The sequence below is a fragment of the Bufo gargarizans genome, chromosome 6 (genome assembly GCF_014858855.1).
Source record: "Bufo gargarizans isolate SCDJY-AF-19 chromosome 6, ASM1485885v1, whole genome shotgun sequence".
Lineage (NCBI taxonomy): Eukaryota > Metazoa > Chordata > Amphibia > Anura > Bufonidae > Bufo > Bufo gargarizans.
In genome coordinates, this window is record NC_058085.1 from 36,853,031 (window position 1) to 36,874,079 (window position 21,049).

General features: G+C 46.0%; 1 protein-coding gene across 2 annotated transcripts in view; it reads right to left on the reverse strand.

Annotated features, from left to right (window-relative positions):
• The window catches only part of B3GNTL1 (UDP-GlcNAc:betaGal beta-1,3-N-acetylglucosaminyltransferase like 1), a 178,363-nt gene that overhangs the window by 132,851 nt on the left and 24,463 nt on the right, over positions 1-21,049 (reverse strand). The window lies entirely within an intron of this gene.

The window sequence follows — 21,049 nt, forward strand, 5'->3', positions numbered from 1 at the left end:
CACTGATCCCCCCCCCACAGTGCCCCGCCACTTTAAAATGGGACCTCCACAGTACCCTGCTGCCTTAACAGTGACCTCCACAGCAGTTGCCCCCTTAACAGTGACCTCCACAGTGCCCGCCCCTTTAACAGTGGCCTCCACAGCGCCCTGCCCCTTTAATGCTAGGGCTATGCGACAACATTTTGTCTCAACAATTTTTATAATGATAGGCTATGGTGTCGCACTGTGACATGCTGCGACTGCGACACAACAGTTGCAAAAAATACATCCAAGATAGATTTGCGTTGCAGCATGTCACATTTCGCAGTGCAACACTATAGACTATCATTATAAAAATTGTTGTGCGACACATGTAGCAGTGTAGTTGTGCCCTATGTGTCATGCGACTTATTGTCGTCTGTGTAGCCCTAGCCTAAAGCTAACCTACAGCAGTTAAGAAAAATGGCTGGGTTGTTATGGAAACCAGGAGTAAAACTGTGTGTCTGTGGAGACTAAGGGCCCGCAAGCTTCTATTGGGTGATAAGGGACATGTGACTGAGTGTATGGCAGTTGGGATATGAAGAGAAAGTCTTGCAGGCTTGTATTGGCTAATGCATTTTTTTTTTTTTATATATATATATATCTCAGGAACGGTACGCCCTAGAGAGCAGAGACGCGGTCTAAAACCTTCCCGGACTCCCGATGTACCTGTGTGCCAAATATGGTGAAGATCGGTCCAGTCGTTTGGTAGCCCATAAAGAACAGACAGACGTCGGGCCAGACAGAAACTCATTGTGTACTGGCATGTTACCGCCACAATATTCTTTTCCAGATAGTAAGTGATATTTGTACCAGGTTTAGTAGAAATTGATCGATGAGTTTTGGAGTTACAGAGCAATATTTGTGTAGCAAAAACTGTTGGCTCATACAAACTCCATGCAGCTGCTGTGTAGGGGCGTATGACCCCCACAAGATTTCTTTCCATGTAGCAAGGGATGTGTATACCAAGTTTCGTTGAAATCGATGGTTGCGTTTTTGAGTGATCGCGGAACATACATACATACACACATATATTACGTCCTATATATATATATACACTGTATAGTATGGTGAAAAAAGAAAACTATTTATTCACCCAGTAGTGTCACGAGACGTTTCGGCTCCAACATGAAGCCTTTCTCAAACCTGGAGCCGAAACGTCGCGTCACTACTGGGTGAATAAATAGTTTTCTTTTTTCACCATACTGGAGTGCTGCTCTATTTTTTATTTTTATTATCCTGGGACGCTTTTCCTACTGGAGCTTGCACCCAATTTTCAAATCTAAAGGTTGGTGCTGCCATTCATTGCATATATATATATATATATATTAGCAGAAGGACGGCTTTGCACAGGTATATTTAATCTATTTCATTTAATGTTTGTGTGTGTCGTTAAAAGATATCAACAGTATCCCCCATAACAGTGACCTTCACAGTGCCCGCCCCTTTAACAGTGACCTCCACAGCAGCCTGCCCCTTTAACAGTTAACTCCATAGCAGCTACCCTTTTAATAGTAGAACCCTGCCCCCTTAACAGTGACCTCCACATCGCCCTGCCCCTTTAAGGCTAGGGCTACACAACGACATTTTGTCGCACAACAATTTTTATAATAATATGCTATGGTGTCGCACTGCAACCTGCTGCGACTGCATCACGACACTCGCAAAAAATGGAATTTTCTGTGACTGTTGCGTAACAGTCGCAGCATGTCGCATGGCGCAGTGCAACATGTGTTCTGAGACATATTGTCAAGCAACACATGTCATCGTGTAGCCCTAGCCTACAGCTGACCTACAGCAGTGAAGAAAAATGACTGGGTTGTTATGGAAACCTGGAGTAAAACTGTGTGTCTGTGGAGACTAAGAGCCTGCAAGCTTCTATTGGCTGATAAGGGTCATATGACCGTGTGTATGGCAGTTGGGATTTGAAAAGAAAGACTTGCAGGCTTGTATTGGCTAATGCAGGTAATTTTTTGGAAATATCTCAGAAACGGTACGTCCTAGAGAGCTGAGACCCGGTCTAAAATCTTCCCGGACACCTGATGTACTCCAGGTTTCCATAATAACCCAGCCGTTTTTCTTCACTGCTGTAGGTCAGCTTTAGGCTAGGGCTACAGGACATGCGACAATAAGTCGCACAACACATAGGGTACAACTACACTGCTCCATGAATCCATTTTGGATGGATTATTTGTGACTGTTGTGTCGCAGGATGTAGCAGTGAAACACCATAGCCTATCATTATAAAAGTTGTTGAGACAAAATTTGCACGACACACGTCGTCGTGTAGCCCTAGCATTAAAGGGGCGGGCACTGTGGAGGTCACTGTCAAGGGAGTAGGGTGCTGTGAAACTCACTGTTAAAGGGGCGTGCTGCTGTAAAGGTCAAAGTTAAGGGGGCGGGCTGCTGTGGAGTCCCATTTTAAAGTTGCGGGGCACTGTGGGGGGGGGGGCAGTGTTAAGGGGTGGGGGACTGTGGAGTTCACTGTTAAAGGGGCGGGGTGCTGTAGAGGTCACTGTTAGGGGGGGATACTGTCGATATCTTAATGATACACACAAATATTAAATGAAATAGATGAAATATACCCGTGCAAAGCCGGGTCATTTTGCAAGTATTATTATACGATAGTTGTAATATTTTATTACCTATGCTACACAATATAATGTATGCTATATATACTATATTAGTTGTTTTATTATTATTTATCCTACACACATTATTATATTACCTATGTTATATATTACATATGGCATCTGAGTGTTGTCGCCGATCACAGACAATGCCTTCAGGCGTCTGCTGTTTAAAACGGAAAGCACCTGGTGGCCTGGGCGCCCGGTCAGCTTCTGAGCAGGAACCATCTTTAAACCCTGGACATGTACGGTGCTCATCCTTAAGGGGTTATATTACCTACCGTATGTTATTATTTCACCTATGTTATAGCAATGTTAGATAATATAATTATACAGATAATAGTAATACGTGTTATATTATTATGCTATAGCAATACATTACTATTACCTCTTTTGTTTCTGTATTTTAACCAGGTTATTTTATAAGGTTATGTTTCTATTCTGTTTTATGCTTTTCTATGAAGAGACCTTATTCTGTATGTATACTCTTTTTTTCACACTGGCACCTATGGCAATATATTTGGCGCTAGATGCCAACAGAGTGACACACAGTACGTGGGAAAATCCTACTAATGTACACAGCACCTCTGACCAACAGGACCTGAACAGAGGCAGGTACGGCTGTAATAAAGCTGTAAATCCACTGACAGCAGAGTTACTATCTTATCTGCAGACGATAACCGGGTGAATGATTACATTTTACAGTGGCCAGCTGTAAATCAGCTGTGAGCAGCAGCTCCACGTGACGCTTATCGCAGTCATTGTAACATTATAATACCCAGCCCTGGCACCACAGGTGTTATTACACATGTTCGGGGGGCGTTCCCCCCACGCTGGATCGCAGCACAGAGGTGAATCTCATAGATAAGAGCCATGAAAATGCAGAAGTGACAGCGGTGATTTGAGGAAGTGGTTGTGGTGCCGCCTTGTGCCCTGACTTCCATGTGACCTTGTGCAGGTTTACTGCAGGCTGGTAAACTAGCAGTGCTGCTTCTCTTAAAGAGACAGTGCATCAATTTTAGATTGACATGCACAGTTAAAGGGGAACTCCACTGGGCGGGGTACAGTGTTGCATGCCGGATTCTTTTGTATCCTGAACAGCCCATCAACAGATCCAACCCAAGGCCTCATGCATGTGACCATAACTGATAATACAGGGCCCCATGCGTTTGCAAAATCTCTGCTTGCTGTCAGTGAATGGATTCATTCACATTCAGAATATCTGAACAAGTCTTAATATTTCACAGCTGAGGGCATGTCACAACTCTACTCAGTTCAGACGATCCTCTCCCAAGAGCATCAAGCGGCACACATCTGTCCTGACAGTTTGTTACAATGTATCAGCGCAGGTAAACTATATCCAAAACTGTTTCGCTCGCAGAGGATTGTCTCGACTGGATACAACTGTAGCAAACCCTCAGCCGTCACGTGCATAAAGCTCTGATCACATCTGCACCGTGGTGTCGGTTTAGACTTTAAACTGAGACGCAACGCTTAACCCGATTCCGCCCCGATCCGCTGAGGTGTCCGTCGCATTAACAAAGCTGCATCAAATCTCCCAAAATCAGCGACGGAGCCTCCAACGAAGATGTGAACGAGGATGTTACCATTCACTGACAGCATGCAGAAATCTTGAAAATGGTAAGACATTAAAGCCTGAAGCTTTATTCACCCCAAACCCTAATTAATATGGCGCTGGTTCTATAGAGATTGGACGCAAAGTACTACGAGCAGACTAGGTTAGGCGGGTTTGACGTGGAGGACAGGAGTCGTGGTCTGGATCCGGACGTCCTCTGTTACTCCTCCGGTCACAGCTGACTTGTAAACTTTCACAACCACTTCACTTTCACCAAACTTCCTCAGCAAAAAAACAATCTGCACGAGCAGAGCGGGAAGAGCAGCTGATATGGGGGAGGGGGGTACACGGACCATCCGATGACATCACAAACCACAAGGTGAAAGGTTAAGTGACTGCTCAGCGCTGCCGCAAATTCCCACTGTTACCGATAGTGACTGCTCAACGGTAGGGAAAGCTGGATGGACACCAATATGGCCGCCATTACTGTATCGGGGCAGAAAATAACCCAGCCTTCCCAGACTCCTGTGGCAGGAATCCTCAGGAAGTGTTCAACGCCCTGCTCTTCTACTATGAAGATCTGCCATTCAGGACTCTAATAAAGCTGAGTGATCAGCTGAGGTGTGTACTATGAGGTTCTGCAGCAGCTAAGGTGTGCGTTATGAGGTTCTCCAGCAGCTGAGGTGTGAATTATGAGGTTCTGCAGCAGCTGAGGTGTGTATTATGAGGTTCTGCAGCATCTGAGGGGTGTATTACAAGGTTCTGCAGCAGCTGAGGTGTGTATTACCAGGTTCTGCAGCAGCTGAGGTGTGTATTATGAGGTTCTGCAGCAGCTGAGCTATTATGAGGTTCTGCAGCAGCTGAGCTATTATGAGGTTCTGCAGCAGCTGAGCTATTATGAGGTTCTGCAGCAGCTGAGCTATTATGAGGTTCTGCAGCAGCTGAGGTGTGTATTACAAGGTTCTGCAGCAGCTGAGGTGTGTATTACAAGGTTCTGCAGCAGCTGAGCTATTACAAGGTTCTGCAGCAGCTGAGGTGTGTATTATAAGGTTCTGCAGCAGCTGAGCTATTATAAGGTTCTGCAGCAGCTGAGCTATTATAAGGTTCTGCAGCAGCTGAGCTATTATAAGGTTCTGCAGCAGCTGAGGTGTGTATTATAAGGTTCTGCAGCAGCTGAGCTATTATGAGGTTCTGCAGCAGCTGAGCCGAGTCCTGTGATCTGCAGCCTTGTACCTGTCTACGGTCTCAGTGACCTGTAATATGGTTATAATTTACGGCGGCAGGGCGTGTACATATTAACCACTGGATTTCTGATGACTGCGCATGCAAATGGAAGAAATCACCCTGCGCTGTGACAACCACGTGGGCGGCTCGCCCAGACCCTTGACCAAAACGAGTTGTGTTGATGCAAACAGCAATCAAAACATTCCCCACCACACCTAAAGAATGAGGGGGGGGAAGTTGGAGGACTTGGATGGCCGCATCCTCCGGGGGGCATGATGGAGCCAGTGAGTCACAGCCCTGGCTCGGGAGCGGTGGGACAGGGAAAGTAATGAGCCGCCCGGCCCCAGGATTACTCCTCTGGATCAAATCTGCAGATGTCTGAAAATCTCTGAGTCACAGAACGAATCGGCAGAAAGAGGGGAAAGCAGCGAGTCATACAACCAAGAGAAGGCGGGCAGCCATGCAAGAGGGTCTCCTACTCTATCCAGTGCTGTACACACCATAACCTAAAGGGGAACTTCACCTTAGGGTGCATTCTTGCACGTCAGCAAAAATTCAGCCACTCAGACGTAAAATCACAATTTTCAACATCTCTGCTTGCTGTGAACAAGAACATTCTTGAGCCCATCCAGGAAGTCAATACTACCCACAATCTCTCTCCTGTCCTCATAGTCTGTTACAATGTATCAGTCTGGAGTGCAGAGGTTTGCATCACAAAGGATTGTGCACAAAGGTCAGCTGTGAAGAAATTAGGTCAGGACAGGTTTTCAGACCCAGCGTGCAGCCCAAATTCCATCAGTCAAATTCCAACATTATTATTAAAGCGCCATTCATTCCATAGCGCTAGGCAGAGGAGTAACGGGGGGAGGGGGAGGTGGATTAGTCGGGCAACAAGGAGTTAAAGGGTTTCTACCACTTGCATATCACATATTTGGTGTTCAGACACTAGCGATCCGCTAGTGTCTGTTCTTGCTTACAAGCTAATTATTACATTAATCCGTTCGGCCGATACCTCAAAAAAAGCACTTATATCTTTATGCAAATGAGCCTCTAGGTGCTATGCAGGCGTTTTTCCAGCACCTAGAGGCTCCGTCTACCTTGCAGTTTGCCGCCCAGCGCCTCGCTCCAGCACGCCCATCTCTTACTGTATTCGATCCTCCCCCTGCTTCAGCCTTCAGAAATCCCGCGCCTGCGCCGTTCGTTGCGGCATTCGGAGGCATTCGGCGCAGGCGCAGTCAATGTCTGACCGCTCCCCGCTCAGACATTTCCATTGCGCCTGCGCCGATGACGTCATCGGCGCAGGCGCAGTGGAAATGTCTGAGCACGGAGCGGTCAGACATTGACTGCGCCTGCGCCGAATGCCGCAACGAACGGCGCAGGCGCGGGATTTCTGAAGGCTGAAGCAGGGGGAGGATCGAATACAGTAAGAGATGGGCGTGCTGTAAGAGAGGATCGCTAGTGTCTGAACACCAAATATGTGATATGCAAGTGGTAGAAACCCTTTAAGGACAGATTGGAGGGGTGCGAGAGTGCTAGATGGAAGGCCACAGAGAAGAATGTTGCAGTAGTCTAGGCGGGAGATGATAAGGGCATGTACAAGCATTGTTGCAAACTCCTGGTTGAGGAATGCGTGGATGCGAGAGGTATTTTTGAGTTGGAGGCGGCAGGTGGTGGAAAGGGCTTGGATGTGCGGTTGGACGGACGGGGCAGAATCACAGGTCACTCCAAGGCAGCGGACTTGGTTGACCAGGGAGAGTGTGCAGCCATTGATCGTGATAGATAGGTCTGTTGGGTGGGTTGAGCAAGATGGGGGAAGGATGATAAATTCTGTTTTATCCATGTTGAGTTTTAGAAAGCGAGAGGAGAAGGAGGAGGATATAGAACAAGGGGTGCTCAACCTGCGGCCCTCCAGCTGTTGTAAAACTACAACTCCCAGCATGCCCTATAAGCTGTAGGCTGTGCAGGCATGCTGGGAATTGTAGTTTTGCAACAGCTGGCAGGCCATAGGCTGGGCATCACCGATATAAAAGATAGGAATTTGACTGTGCAGCCCGACACCCATAAGGAGAGGGAATTTTAGAAGAACAGAGTCATGGCTTTCCAAGGACAATGTGATATTATTGCAAGGAGGACACCAAGCAGAGGAGGAAAGAGTTAGACAAATCCCACACTGCAGAGAGCACCTGTCTGGCCAGGTCAGGGAGCCTCAATTACCAAAGCAGGATGCCCACCTGTCCCCTATGGGGAGGCCTTAAAATTCCTCAACCACTAACCCCTGGAGCATCGGGAGCAGACTGGAACTGTAAACAAGTCATTTGCTCCACACTTTCATCTAAGGTCCACAGACTGGATTTGGAAGTAGGGCCAAATGATGATCACAAAGACCCACGGACTGATGATTGAAGAAAAAAAGTGATATTACTGCAAATAGAATACCAGGCAGAGGTGGAAAGAAACAAAGCCCTTGATGCAGAGACCACCTGTCCACCCAGATCAGGAGGCCTCATTTACCAGTAAAGAGGAGGACCATCTGCCCTCTGTGAGGAGTTCCTCAGAAGTCCTCAGACTAGATTTATAACTAAGCAAAATTATGGTCACAAAAGACCTACAGACCGATGGTTGAAATAAAAAGTGATATTACTACAAACAGGAAACCAGGTAGAGGAAGAAAGATTTAAAGAGGTTTTCTGAGATTTTCATACTGATGACCTGAGGATGAGTCATCAGTATAAAAATCTCAAAAAAGACCCTTTTAAGCAAAACCTCTGCTGCAGAGAGCACCTGTCCTGCCAGGTTGGGTATGAACTAGAGGTCCACCTGTACTCTACAGGGAAATCTTGACTCCTCAACCATTAATCCTCTCAGCCCTGTAAACTGACTGGATTTATAAACAAGTAATTTGCTCCACAATCTCAACTAAGGCCCACAGATTGGATTTGGAACTTGAGCCAAATAATTGCCACAAAGACCTACAGACACCAGGCAGAGGTAGAAAGAAACAGAGAGCACCTTTCTGCCCAGGTCTGGAGGCCTCACTTACCAGCCATGTATAAACTAGAGGTCCACCTGTCCTGTATGGGAATGTCTTGAGACTCCTTAAATATTAAAGCACTTACAGCCATGGTTGCTGAAAGATGATTGTAAAGATGCTCCACGCTAACATTGAAGGATCATGAACTAGGTTTGGAACTATATGGTCACAAGGACCCATAGACCAATGGCTGGGGAAAAAAAGTGATCTTGCTGCAGACAGGAAACCAGGCAAAGGAGGAAAAAGAGTAAGTGAATCCCTTGCTGTAATGTGCACCAGTCCAGCCATGTCAAGCAGTCTTCTTTAACAGTCAGTTATAAACCAGAGCTCCAACTGTGCTCTATGGGGGAACCTTGAGACTCCTCAAACATTAAACCCCTCAAAGCCATGGGAGCTGATTGGAATTGTAAATTAGTCATCCCCTCCACATTCTCATTAGAGAACCCCAGACTTGATTTGTAACTGGGGCCAAATATGTAAGTTCACCAAGATTCATAGACCAGTGGCTGAGCAGGAAAGAGTTAGCAAAGCCCTTGCTGCAGAGAGCACCTTTCTGGCCATGTTAAACCTATTTATCAGTCAGGTTTAACCTTGAGGTCCCCCTGGGAAATCATGAGACTGCTCAAACATTGACCCCCCCACAGAACTGTGAAGGATCTGGAATTGTATCTGCTCCACACTTTCATCTAACGGCCAGACATAGGATTCAGCACCAGTACCCAATTTGTATGGTCACAAAGAACCGTGAACCTACCTCCCGAAAGAGTGAACATAGCTGCCGCTACGTGTCCAAATTCCACCTTTAGTCATCAATCACAATCGGTCTACAGGACAAACCCTCATAGTCAACTTTACCTTCAACAAAATTGTTGCTGGTCCCTAATGGAATCACCAATTCTATACTAGCCCAGGTGACTGGCACTCTTCAAGATATACAAGTTTCATTTTATATTGTACCAACAATTACACAGAAAGACATCTAAGAACCCTTGGGAGGAACCTCTCACTTGGAATGAAAGAAGATTACGCATGACCTTGACTTATTCCATGAGGTTTTATGCAGCTGTCCTTGGGTGGGAAGTTCTGGAGTATGATCCAGCAAAACTTCTCAAGGGAGTATGATTCATGTACCTTACGTCCTGACTGGGGCTTTCCGTGGTAATCTAACTTAATTAGTAAAAAAAAAAAAAAAAAATTGGTATAGGGACCAGAGCTTTATATGACACCAGGGAATTCATCATCCAATCCCCTATACAACACATAGGGTACTATCTAGTCACCCAACTGTCCTTCAAGGCTAATCGCGTTAGGTACATACATGTACTGTATACAGTAATATTTATATGGCTTAGAATAAAAGATTATTTGGCTGCAACTCTAGCACACAAGGGATAAGCAGACAATGGACCTCAAGGAATTCAAAAGGACCTTACCTAACCATGAAAATCACCTATGAACCACCAGAAGGGACTATAAGGTCCCCCCTCAAATAAATCACTACTGTTTACAAGACCAGCAACCACAAGAAACTAGCCATGTCTGGCTCCCAACTGGAACACCACAGACTACAAACCCCTCACAAGACCACCTGGGATTACATAGTTTGTACAGAACCAACAAAGCCCCAGCTCCCCCCAAAAAATACAGATTAAAAGCCTACCACTGGAGCACCTCCCGGGACCACAAGGCCCATCGTCAACTGGATCACTACTCTGGAGAGGCCCACTTCCCAAGTGAAAACTGCAAATTACAGGACCCTCACTGGACCAACTGGCATTATAAAGTTCATACTGAACCACTAAAATTAACAAGGACGCAGCCCCCTAATAGAACAATACAGAGTGCATGGCTACCACTGAAATACCTGGGAAAACAAGGACCCACTGGACCACCAAGGATTAAAAGACCTATATTGAACCCACAGAATTTCTATTCCCCAGCGCACAACCGAAAACTGGTCCTCACTAGACGACCAGGGATTACAAGACTCATAATGAGCCACCAGTACAAGGCTCCAGCCCCACAGTAGAACACATATTGCAAGACTAGCAATGGAATACCTGGGAAAACACAAAACTCATAATGAATGACTACAATCTACAAGGCCCCAGACCCCAAGTGGAACACTAAAGGTACAAGACCCATGGCTGACCATCTGAGAACATACGGGATACCACTCAGCCACCAGGGACAAAACCAACAACGTAATACTATCGATTACAAGTTTACAAAATGTACCGTCAAGGGAGGCAAGCATAATATTTAATGACTAATGACTTCAAAGACCATTCCACATTGGATCACTATGGATAAAAGTTCCTACTAAACCACCAAGGTCAACACTGACCAATGAATGACTACAAACCTGCCACCCGCACTGGCACACTAAACATTACAAGGCCATTACTCAACCAATAAAGATGAAACAGTTAACACTGATTTACCAGGGACTATGAAGACCCAGCAAAAGCACTTTACATTAAAAGGTTCCCACAAGACCGCCAAGAGTCACAAGGTCAAGACTGGGTCATCAGCGGCTACAACACCCCCAAATGAAACACTGCAGAATCTGATCTAGATGTTTTGGAAATGGTGGCTTCTAACAATGCAGCGTGTGACAAAAACCATAAATATGAAATGAATATATCATCATCAGTGTCCTACAAGGTTGTCCATCCTGCACCTAAAGCGTGTGATGAGTGGGGGTCACCTAGAAATAACGCCAGGGTTACTTTTTCCTGTACGGAGGATATCATGTCAAATGACTGTTGCCTATCAATGGCAGCTCCCACAAGACTAGACTGGTGGGGTATGACGCAAACACGGACCCAGAGGAGCGGGGGCTGCTCCCCACTGACCTTCCTATGTAAAAGGTGGTTGTGCAGCCATGCTGAGAACAGACAGGAGAACATCCAGGAAACAGCGGCCAATTAGTGTTTTCAAGGCTGTTGATAAAGGGGAATGTGAACGAACAAACGGCTACTCTCCGTCTATCGCACGGTCTGGGTCACTGCAGCTTCTAATGGGATAACTCTCAAGGCTGAGATAGGAGCTCAACAGTCGCCTCACCAAACAAATCCAACTATTGTCTAACCACTCCAAGACGTAACTGCCTAACTCCGGGAATCGGCTATCACTTATTTCACAGTAAAGGCAATGCCATATGGCCAAAATAAAACACTACACATTTCTTATATAGAATTTATATTCTTGTACATAGAAGCAGTATTACAGTACTTTTTTGTTTCGCTGTATTGAGTTCCGTCCTAGGGGCTCTATACCGGAAAAAAAAAAACTCAGTTTTCTCCTAATGCATTCTGAATGGAGAGCAATCCGTACAGGATTCATCAGTTCAGTCCCTCTTACGTTTTTTGGATTGAGAAAATACCGCAGCATGCTGCAGTTTTCTCTTCGGACAAAAATACTGAACACTTGCCGGAATGCCGATTCCGGATAAATTTAAAATGAAGTGTATTAGATCCGGCATTAAGTGTTCTGGCAAAACGGAACCGGCATTCCGGTCTGCACATGCACAGACCTTTAAAAATTCCCAAAAAATTAATACCGGATCCATTTTTCCGGATGACACTGGAGAGACAGATCCGGTATTTCAAATGTCATCAGTTTGTGTCAGGATTGCTGGATCCGGCAGGCAGTTCCGGCGGGAACTGCCTGCCGGAATCCTCTGCTGCAAGTGTGAAAGTAGCCTTATAGTAGTTACATTCTTGTACATAGGAGCAGTATTATAGTAGTTATATTCTTGTACATAGGAGCAGTATTATAGTAGTTATATTCTTATACATAGGAGCAGTATTATAGTAGTTACATTCTTGTACATAGGGAGCAGTATTATAGTAGTTATATTCTTGTACATAGGAGACAGTATTATAGCAGTTATATTCTTGTACATAGGAGCAGTATTATAGTAGTTATATTCTTGCACATAGGAGCAGTATTATAGTAGTTATTTTCACAGTGAATTACATTAATGAGTTATCACATTATTACTGATGATGTCAACAACAAAAGTATAATTAAAAAACAATTTCAACATTGCCAAAGAAAACATGAATGCTATGTGCCCCATTGTGCTTGAACTGAGAATCACGAATGAGAAGAAGCCAGATTTTTATGAAAACCTCCTAACAGGCAGTCCCTCTGATGCCAGTCTGAAATGTGGTTTACAGATCTTTCAGGAGCCAAATAATATAGAAGGATTCCGGGGGAGGGGCGGCACATTGACCCGGAGCAAAGAAAAGCATTGTTCTTCCACCGTTTGATGTTAACAAGTTTCAATATTGAATAATGGCTGTGAGTATAATTACAGCACAATGGTCATGTGTTCAAGAAAACCAGAGGCCGATCACTCAGGTGAAGAACCAGCTTCTTCTTAGGATTTGGACTCTCAGGTGCAACGAATATAAGAATGGGGAAGGGGCTACAGCCTGGGACAAAGCAGCAGGGACCAGAGCCGGGACGTGGTAGGCAGCCAGGGACCGTAATGAGGAGTGGGCACAAGGGACCGGGATGAGGAGCGGGGGCCCAGGGACTAGGATGAGAAGAGGAGGGGCAGGGGCCAGGATGAGGTTGGCAAGTTTGGGGGGCAAGAGCCTAGGATGAAGCAGCTGAAAAGGCAGAGCATGGGACGAGGTGTGCCAGGGACTGGGACATGGTGGGGGGCAGGGGCAACACAACGATAAGGCAGAGGGGGGCTAGGGACAAGAAGGAGAGGGAGCAGGGACCAGGATGAGGCGGCAGGTAACAATGTCTAAAGCCACCCAGACCCCCCCAAAAGAGTCAAATCTAACTCTGCTACATCCACTTCAATGCGTCCTGCCATACAGAACAGCAAACACTGATGAGGACTGGATTGTCCTCACGGGACGTTCCCACTATCATCACATCTACACTCAGTGAACTCCGGAGGATGACCATCTGATTGCAACACAGCAGCAAAACCAAATGAAAATTAAAGCAAAAAAAAAAAAAAAAAGAAAAGTCAAATTCCATTGTCGGCTGCCAAACATAAAAAAAAACCTGATGAAAACTTCCTGCCCAGCCTGGACACAAGTCTGCAATAAACAGCCAGGCTCTCCACAGTCCCATTTAAAGGGCCGGTACGGAGGACACTGACCGGCCTGTGACTCTAGAGCTGCAGTGTCGGCATGTGCTTCCCAGTGACGGCCGCGGCCACCACCAGTTGTCAGGGAATATGGCATATGACTATGACCCTCAGTTACTCCCACGTGAAGAGGATGACACGCTCAACAAAGCTCCCAAACCTCTCATCGCTTCTTTTCTGCATAAAAAGTTTAGTAATTCTGTCAATCCTTCCCTTTCTTCAGCTTCCACAGATTTTAAGTAATTTATCATGCTCTTCTCCAGTCACATCCAAAGAGAACCTAAAAGGTTTGCTGGTTGCCCTTAGAAACAGACAGCGGTTTAGCTCCGCCCTGCTGACAGTCATGTGACCTGTCAGCTGGCTATTTCCCTTCGCCCCATACCACCACTGCCTGATGGTGTCCTCTATGGCCTCTGCAGAAGCCTAATTTCACCAAGAAACCATAGTAGAAATCACTGCTCGTGGCACATGCAAATGAGCCAAGGAGGCGGAGACATGGAGAAACAGCAGTCATGTCTGCCACGTGCAAATCCTGCCCCATCGGATCTGCTTGACATCCCTCTTTTTTCTCGGAGCATGCACAGTGAAGCAGGGTGTACTTGTCTGGTTTACAGAACAAGGCAAAAGCCAAGGCAAGCACACCCTTGTTCACTGCGCATGTGCCTTAGACCGGACGAGTACACCCTGGGTCACTGCGCATGTGCCCTAGACTAAGCAATTAAACCATGCCTCACTCTTTTGTTCCACAAAAAAAATAAAACATGTCCTATTATTATCCGCATTACGGACAAGGATAGAACTGTTCTATTAGGGGCCGGCTGTTCCGTTCCGCAAAATACAGACAGCACACTGATTTTTTCTTGCAGACCACATGAGCCCCATACAATAGCACGCAACAGCGCACCAAAGCATTCTAGGGAAATCTCGAAGACATTCTCTGTCCTAAGGGACATCAATCAAGACTGACCAGACAGGAGCTGGGAGCGGAAAGCCTGACCACTGCTCGCAACAGCTCCGCCTCCTGGACTCCTAACTGCTCATTTGCATATGATTGAAGTGGATTTTTGGCAAAATGAAGCATCTTCTGAGGCAATTCTGGACACTGCCATGCAGAACAGCAAAGTACTCCTGCTGGTTCAAGTTCAAAGCTGTCAGCGGAGTGCTTCCCTTTAACTGGCGGCCAGCTCCGGTCCTGACTGGAGAAGAAGACGTCTTACAAGTGAGTGCGGGTAAAGGAGAAGTAAAGATAATGATTTACAAAGCGACTGAGATGTTCCGCAAATTCCAGACGCGGTATGCAGTAACTCGTCCTCCTCCTCCTTTTCATGACCATTCACACTTGGCTGCGAGCAGGAACTTTACTCATCTCGTCTTGTCTCACGACCCAGTCCTGAATTCTGCAGCAGCGTGGAAGATGCTGGAGGTGACCTATAGACTGCAGCGGTCACTCGGCTTGACCCCCAATCTGATCTGTCAGTGACTGCACGGCTAGGGACACTAACACGGGAAGAGATACATGGCGGCCTGTCTGGGAGAAAAGCAACAGTCTTGGTCACCCAGCTTTCCCAGGAGTGGATAAAGCTATATATTGGCGACGTGTCCACTACAGCTCTGTCTCTGTTGGGTTGTGAACCAGCACACAGTGATGACATCATCCCCCTGAGTTATATAAACCCGATCCAGGCAGCGGGGTGCTGCCCGATCATTTAGGCTGGTTACTGGCAACCCACAACATGGGTCACACAGTGCTTTTTATGCACTCATTTCACCTCCACTGCATCAGCTCTGCTATACCAGTCTTCAGTGCTCTGCTACACTAGACTCCTGTACTCAGCTACATCACCACACAGGTGTCCAGTACTCTGGTACATCAGCTCTGCTACACCTGTGTCCTTTGCGCTGCTACATCAGTTATGCTAGTACACAGTCTCCTGTACTTTACTGTGTCCACTCTTCTACACCAGCCTCCAGTAACTCTGCTACATCAGCCTTTCAACTCTACTACATCAGACTTCCAGTTCTGCCTATGTGTGCAGCTCAAGATCTGCTTTACAGAGCAAGCGGCTTAGCAGAGCCAGGCCACCTCACCACACACATCACATGTACAGACATATTACATGCAACACATGCACAAACATATTACACACACACACACCACAAATATATATTACATGCATCGATGCACACACACACGACATGCATATACATATATATTACACATACACAAATTAGACATATACACACACACATACTACGTGCACACACATATATATTTCATGCACACACACTACACGCACATACAGATATATATTTCATGCACACACACTACACGCACATACAGATATATATTTCATGCACACACACTACACGCACATACAGATATATATTTCATGCACACACACTACACGCACATACAGATATACAGTACAGACCAAAAGTTTGGACACACCTTCTCATTCAAAGAGTTTTCTTTATTTTCATGACTATGTAAATTGTAGATTCACACTGAAGGCATCAAAACTATGAATTAACACATGTGGAATTATATACATAACAAAAAGGTGTGAAACAACTGAAAATATGTCATATTCTAGGTTCTTCAAAGTAGCCACCTTTTGCTTTGATTACTGCTTTGCACACTCTTGGCATTCTCTTGATGAGCTTCAAGAGGTAGTCACCTGAAATGGTTTTCCCTTCACAGGTGTGCCCTGTCAGGTTTAATAAGTGGGATTTCCTGCCTTATAAATGGGGTTGGGACCATCAGTTGCGTTGTGGAGAAGTCAGGTGGATACACAGCTGATAGTCCTACTGAATAGACTGTTAGAATTTGTATTATGGCAAGAAAAACGAGTGGCCATCATTACTTTAAGAAATGAAGGTCAGTCATTCCGAAAAATTGGGAAAACTTTGAAAGTGTCCCCAAGTGCAGTCACAAAAACCATCAAGCACTACAAAGAAACTGGCTCACATGCGGACCGCCCCAGGAAAGGAAGACCAAGAGTCACCTCTGCTGCGGAGGATAAGTTCATCCGAGTCACCAGCCTCAGAAATCGCAGGTTAACAGCAGCTCAGATTAGAGACCAGGTCAATGCCACCCAGAGTTCTAGCAGCAGACACATCTCTAGAACAACTGTTAAGAGGAGACTATGAATCAGGCCTTCATGGTAGAATATCTGCTAGGAAACCACTGCTAAGGACAGGCAACAAGCAGAAGAGACTTGTTTGGGCTAAAGAACACAAGGAATGGACATTAGACCAGTGGAAATCTGTGCTTTGGTCTGATGAGTCCAAATTTGAGATCTTTGGTTCCAACCACCGTGTCTTTGTGCGACGCAGAAAAGGTGAACGGATGGACTCTACATGCCTGGTTCCCACCGTGAAGCATGGAGGAGGAGGAGGTGTGATGGTGTGGGGGTGCTTTGCTGGTGACACTGTTGGGGATTTATTCAAAATTGAAGGCATACTGAACCAGCATGGCTACCACAGCATCTTGCAGCAGCATGCTATTCCATCCGGTTTGCGTTTAGTTGGACCATCATTTATTTTTCAACAGGACAATGACCCCAAACACACCTCCAGGCTGTGTAAGGGCTATTTGACCATGAAAGAGAGTGATGGGGTGCTGCGCCAGATGACCTGGCCTCCACAGTCACCGGACCTGAACCCAATCGAGATGGTTTGGGGTGAGCTGGACCGCAGAGTGAAGGCAAAAGGGCCAACAAGTGCTAAGCATCTCTGGGAACTCCTTCAAGACTGTTGGAAGACCATTTGAGATGACTACCTCTTGAAGCTCATCAAGAGAATGCCAAGAGTGTGCAAAGCAGTAATCAAAGCAAAAGGTGGCTACTTTGAAGAACCTAGAATATGACATATTTTCAGTTGTTTCACACTTTTTTGTTATGTATATAATTCCACATGTGTTAATTCATAGCTTTGATGCCTTCAGTGTGAATCTACAATTTACATAGTCATGAAAATAAAGAAAACTCTTTGAATAAGAAGGTGTGTCCAAACTTTTGGTCTGTACTGTATATTTCATGCACACACACTACACGCACATACAGATATATATTTCATGCACACATACTACACGCACATACAGATATATATTTCATGCACACACTACACGCACATACATACATATTACATGCACGCACAGATATATATTTCATGCACACACACATACTAACTACATGCACGCACAGATATCAGATATATATATATTTCATGCACACACACTACACGCACATACATACATATTACATGCACGCACACATTAAGGGCAGCGCAGTTGGAGGAAGGATGGAAACAGAAGTTGAGGATCTACTATTTTACAAGCGCACAGAACGCCTGCGGGCGCTGGCACCATGAAAGAGCGCAGCCGGCCAACACCAACAACCGTGCGCCCCGTGCCGGGAGCAGGAAGAGAGATGTGGACAGTTATGCGGCAGTTCTCTTCATCTCTCCGGCCCGGGGCACTGGAGGCGGGGGCGTCGTTCCTCGGGTGCCACCAGGCGATGAGGAGGAGGAGGTGACAATCTTCCCTTTCACGAGCAGCGGCCGCACAAATGTCTTTCTATGTGAGAAAACCGTTCAGGAGGAAAAGAGCTGCCAAACCAAACAGCTTCCGGGCCGTGAGCGGAGTGCCAGCCCCAGAGCCACAGTGCTCTGCCGGACCGCGTTCTGCTCGACTTGGAGGGGGACAATGGGAAAACAATATACAACCAGGGCTGTAGGGAAGATGGAGTGTAATGCGTGGCAGAGGGAACCAGAGCGAGCGGGATTCCCAATAGCTTCTATTACTCAGTAGTACAGCGGACGTGACCTGCACCAGATTTATTAACATGGCCAAAACTTCTCACAGCTGAGGGTTTGTTACAACTGTATCCAATCTAGGCTGGGAGTCCACACAGTAACATTTTAGCTGCTTTCATACATTGTGGCAGAACAGAAGGGATGTTCAGCTCCCAGAAGACTGTCTAGATTGGATACAATTGTAACAAACCCCCAGCTATGAGAAGTGTCATATCTGTAGGAAAGTTTTGGCCACTGGATAAAAATAAGACAATTTCCAGTCACTGACATCAAGCAGAGATTATGGGAGTATTATGTGCCCTCTGCTGACGGCTGGATGGAAGCTCTCACATTCCGGTGGCGGTCGCCAGAGCTGCTCCCGATTACGTACTTGACCCTTTCAGGCCCCAGAACAAGAGAAAAAGGAGCCGTCACAACCCAGAAGACGCGGACACAGCCCAGCAGCACTGTGAGCACACCGACACTTCTAGACACTCACCGCGGTATTTCACAACTTCCCACTGAAATAACACATTTTATCCCCGATTTCCCACAGAAACAGGAGACACTGGACTGTCCAAGAGAGACAGATACGAGAGAGACAGATAGACAGATATGGACCAAACTGCTAGAATATGGCCACCAGTCTATAATCCAACTTGTCCTACACAGGGCAGCTCATTACAAGGTACACGGACAAACAATGACATCTCTTATTGTCAGCAGCTGGAACATTCAGGGCCTGAACGCTTCAGCCTTCGGATGTAAGACACACAATCCAGACTTTACCCAAAGACTAAAAAACATTGACATACAGATCCTCCTAGAAACGTGGACTAAAACAGAGACTAAATCCATGGTGCCCACCGGATACAGGGAGATCTCTGTCCCTGCTCTAAAAAACAAAAACGTCAAGCTGGGCCGGAGCTCAGGAGGAATATTAGTCTGGTATAAAGAGGAGCTCCATGAGCAGATCAGACCAGTAAAGAGAGGAGACAGCCACATCTGGGTATAGATAGCCCGCTCCATCCTCACCTGTCTGGCTGACGTCTACCTCTGTGCAGCATACATAGCTCCACCAGAGTCTCCATACTTCAATCCTGAAAGCTTTGAGATCCTACAGAGGGAAGACGCCCATTTCCAGGCCCTGGGCAATGTTCTCATCTTTGGAGACCTCAATGCAAGGACAGGGAGGGAGAAAGACTACCTGACAACTGACAGAAATGTCTATATATTTGGAGAAGACACTGACTGTGCACACAGAGAGGAACAGCTATGACAGCACAGTAAATAAAAGTGGCAGAACATTGCTGAACTTATGTTGAAGCCTCGGACTTCATATTCTCAATGGCCACACCAAGGGAGACTCTCTTGGTAGATATACCCTAAACGTCCATGTACGCAACTATGCCATCACAGATATGGACCCCAAAAATGTTGGCTTCATAGTCACCCCACAGACACACCCGTCAGACCACAACCAACTGCTCCTATACATTAAATCCACAAGTAAACCACCGGCACAAACATCACAGCAGACCTGCCTCTTTAGCCTATCTCCATCTTTTAAATGGTCCAAGATGTCAGCCCCAAAGTATATGGAGACCATAAACAGCGCAGAGATCCAGGAGATGCTCCATAACTTCCATAGTACAGTGTATGAGCTGAACTCAGAAGGAGTAAATCTCGCGGTAAGGGACTTTAATAATATACTTTACACCATGGCGGAAATGTCTGACCTCAAAAGATGCAACAAAAGGCCAAAAAAAAAGCAACAACCCAACAATTGGCTCGACCGGGAGTGTAAAGATATAAGGAAGGCGCTAAGAATGGCCTCAAATAGGAAACACCAAGATCCAAACAACACCAGTCTGAGGGAAGCCTACAACGGCAATAGAAAAATATCCTCAGAAAGAAAAAGCAAGGCAAAATCTCAACCAAGCTCCTCCAACTCCAAGATGCTCTCCAGGACAACTTCTGGGAACAATGGAAGCACATGGACAAAACCAGCAAGAACACCAACCTCCACATCCAAAACGGCAACATCTGGCTCCAGTACTTCAAGGATCCTAACAAAGCCATCTCGAGGGAGGACCAAAGCCCAGAACAAAAAGAAATCACAAAAAAACGAAAGGATATGGAAGAAGAAGAAGAAAAAAAAAAAAAAAAATCTAAGATTTCCATTAGACACATCGAACACACTGCAGGAGATAACAGAGAGGATTTCAGTGATAGAGAGTAAAAAAAAGCCAGGAGGCCGTGAAGGATGAGGCTCATTTACTGCTGCGGTGCCCCAAATACTCAGCAGTGAGGGAGACTCACTTCAGGAGACTGTCTGATCTCTGCCAAGACTTCACTTTCATGGAGGAGGAAGAGAGACTCTCCATACTGCTGGGGGAAGTGGAGAACACAGCGGCCATAGCAGCACAATATATTACTGCCTGCCATAGACTGAGAGGAGCCTGATATACCATGGACTCCTATATCCCCACCCTGTATATGTCCCCCTCCCCCAACTCTACCCAATTATTTCCCACCTGCTTTGGCAATGCTAAAATGTATTTAGTCCTGCCAATAAAGCAGATTTGATTTGAGATAGATAGAAGAAAGAGAGAGATATGAGATAGATAGAAGAAAGAGAGAGATATGAGATA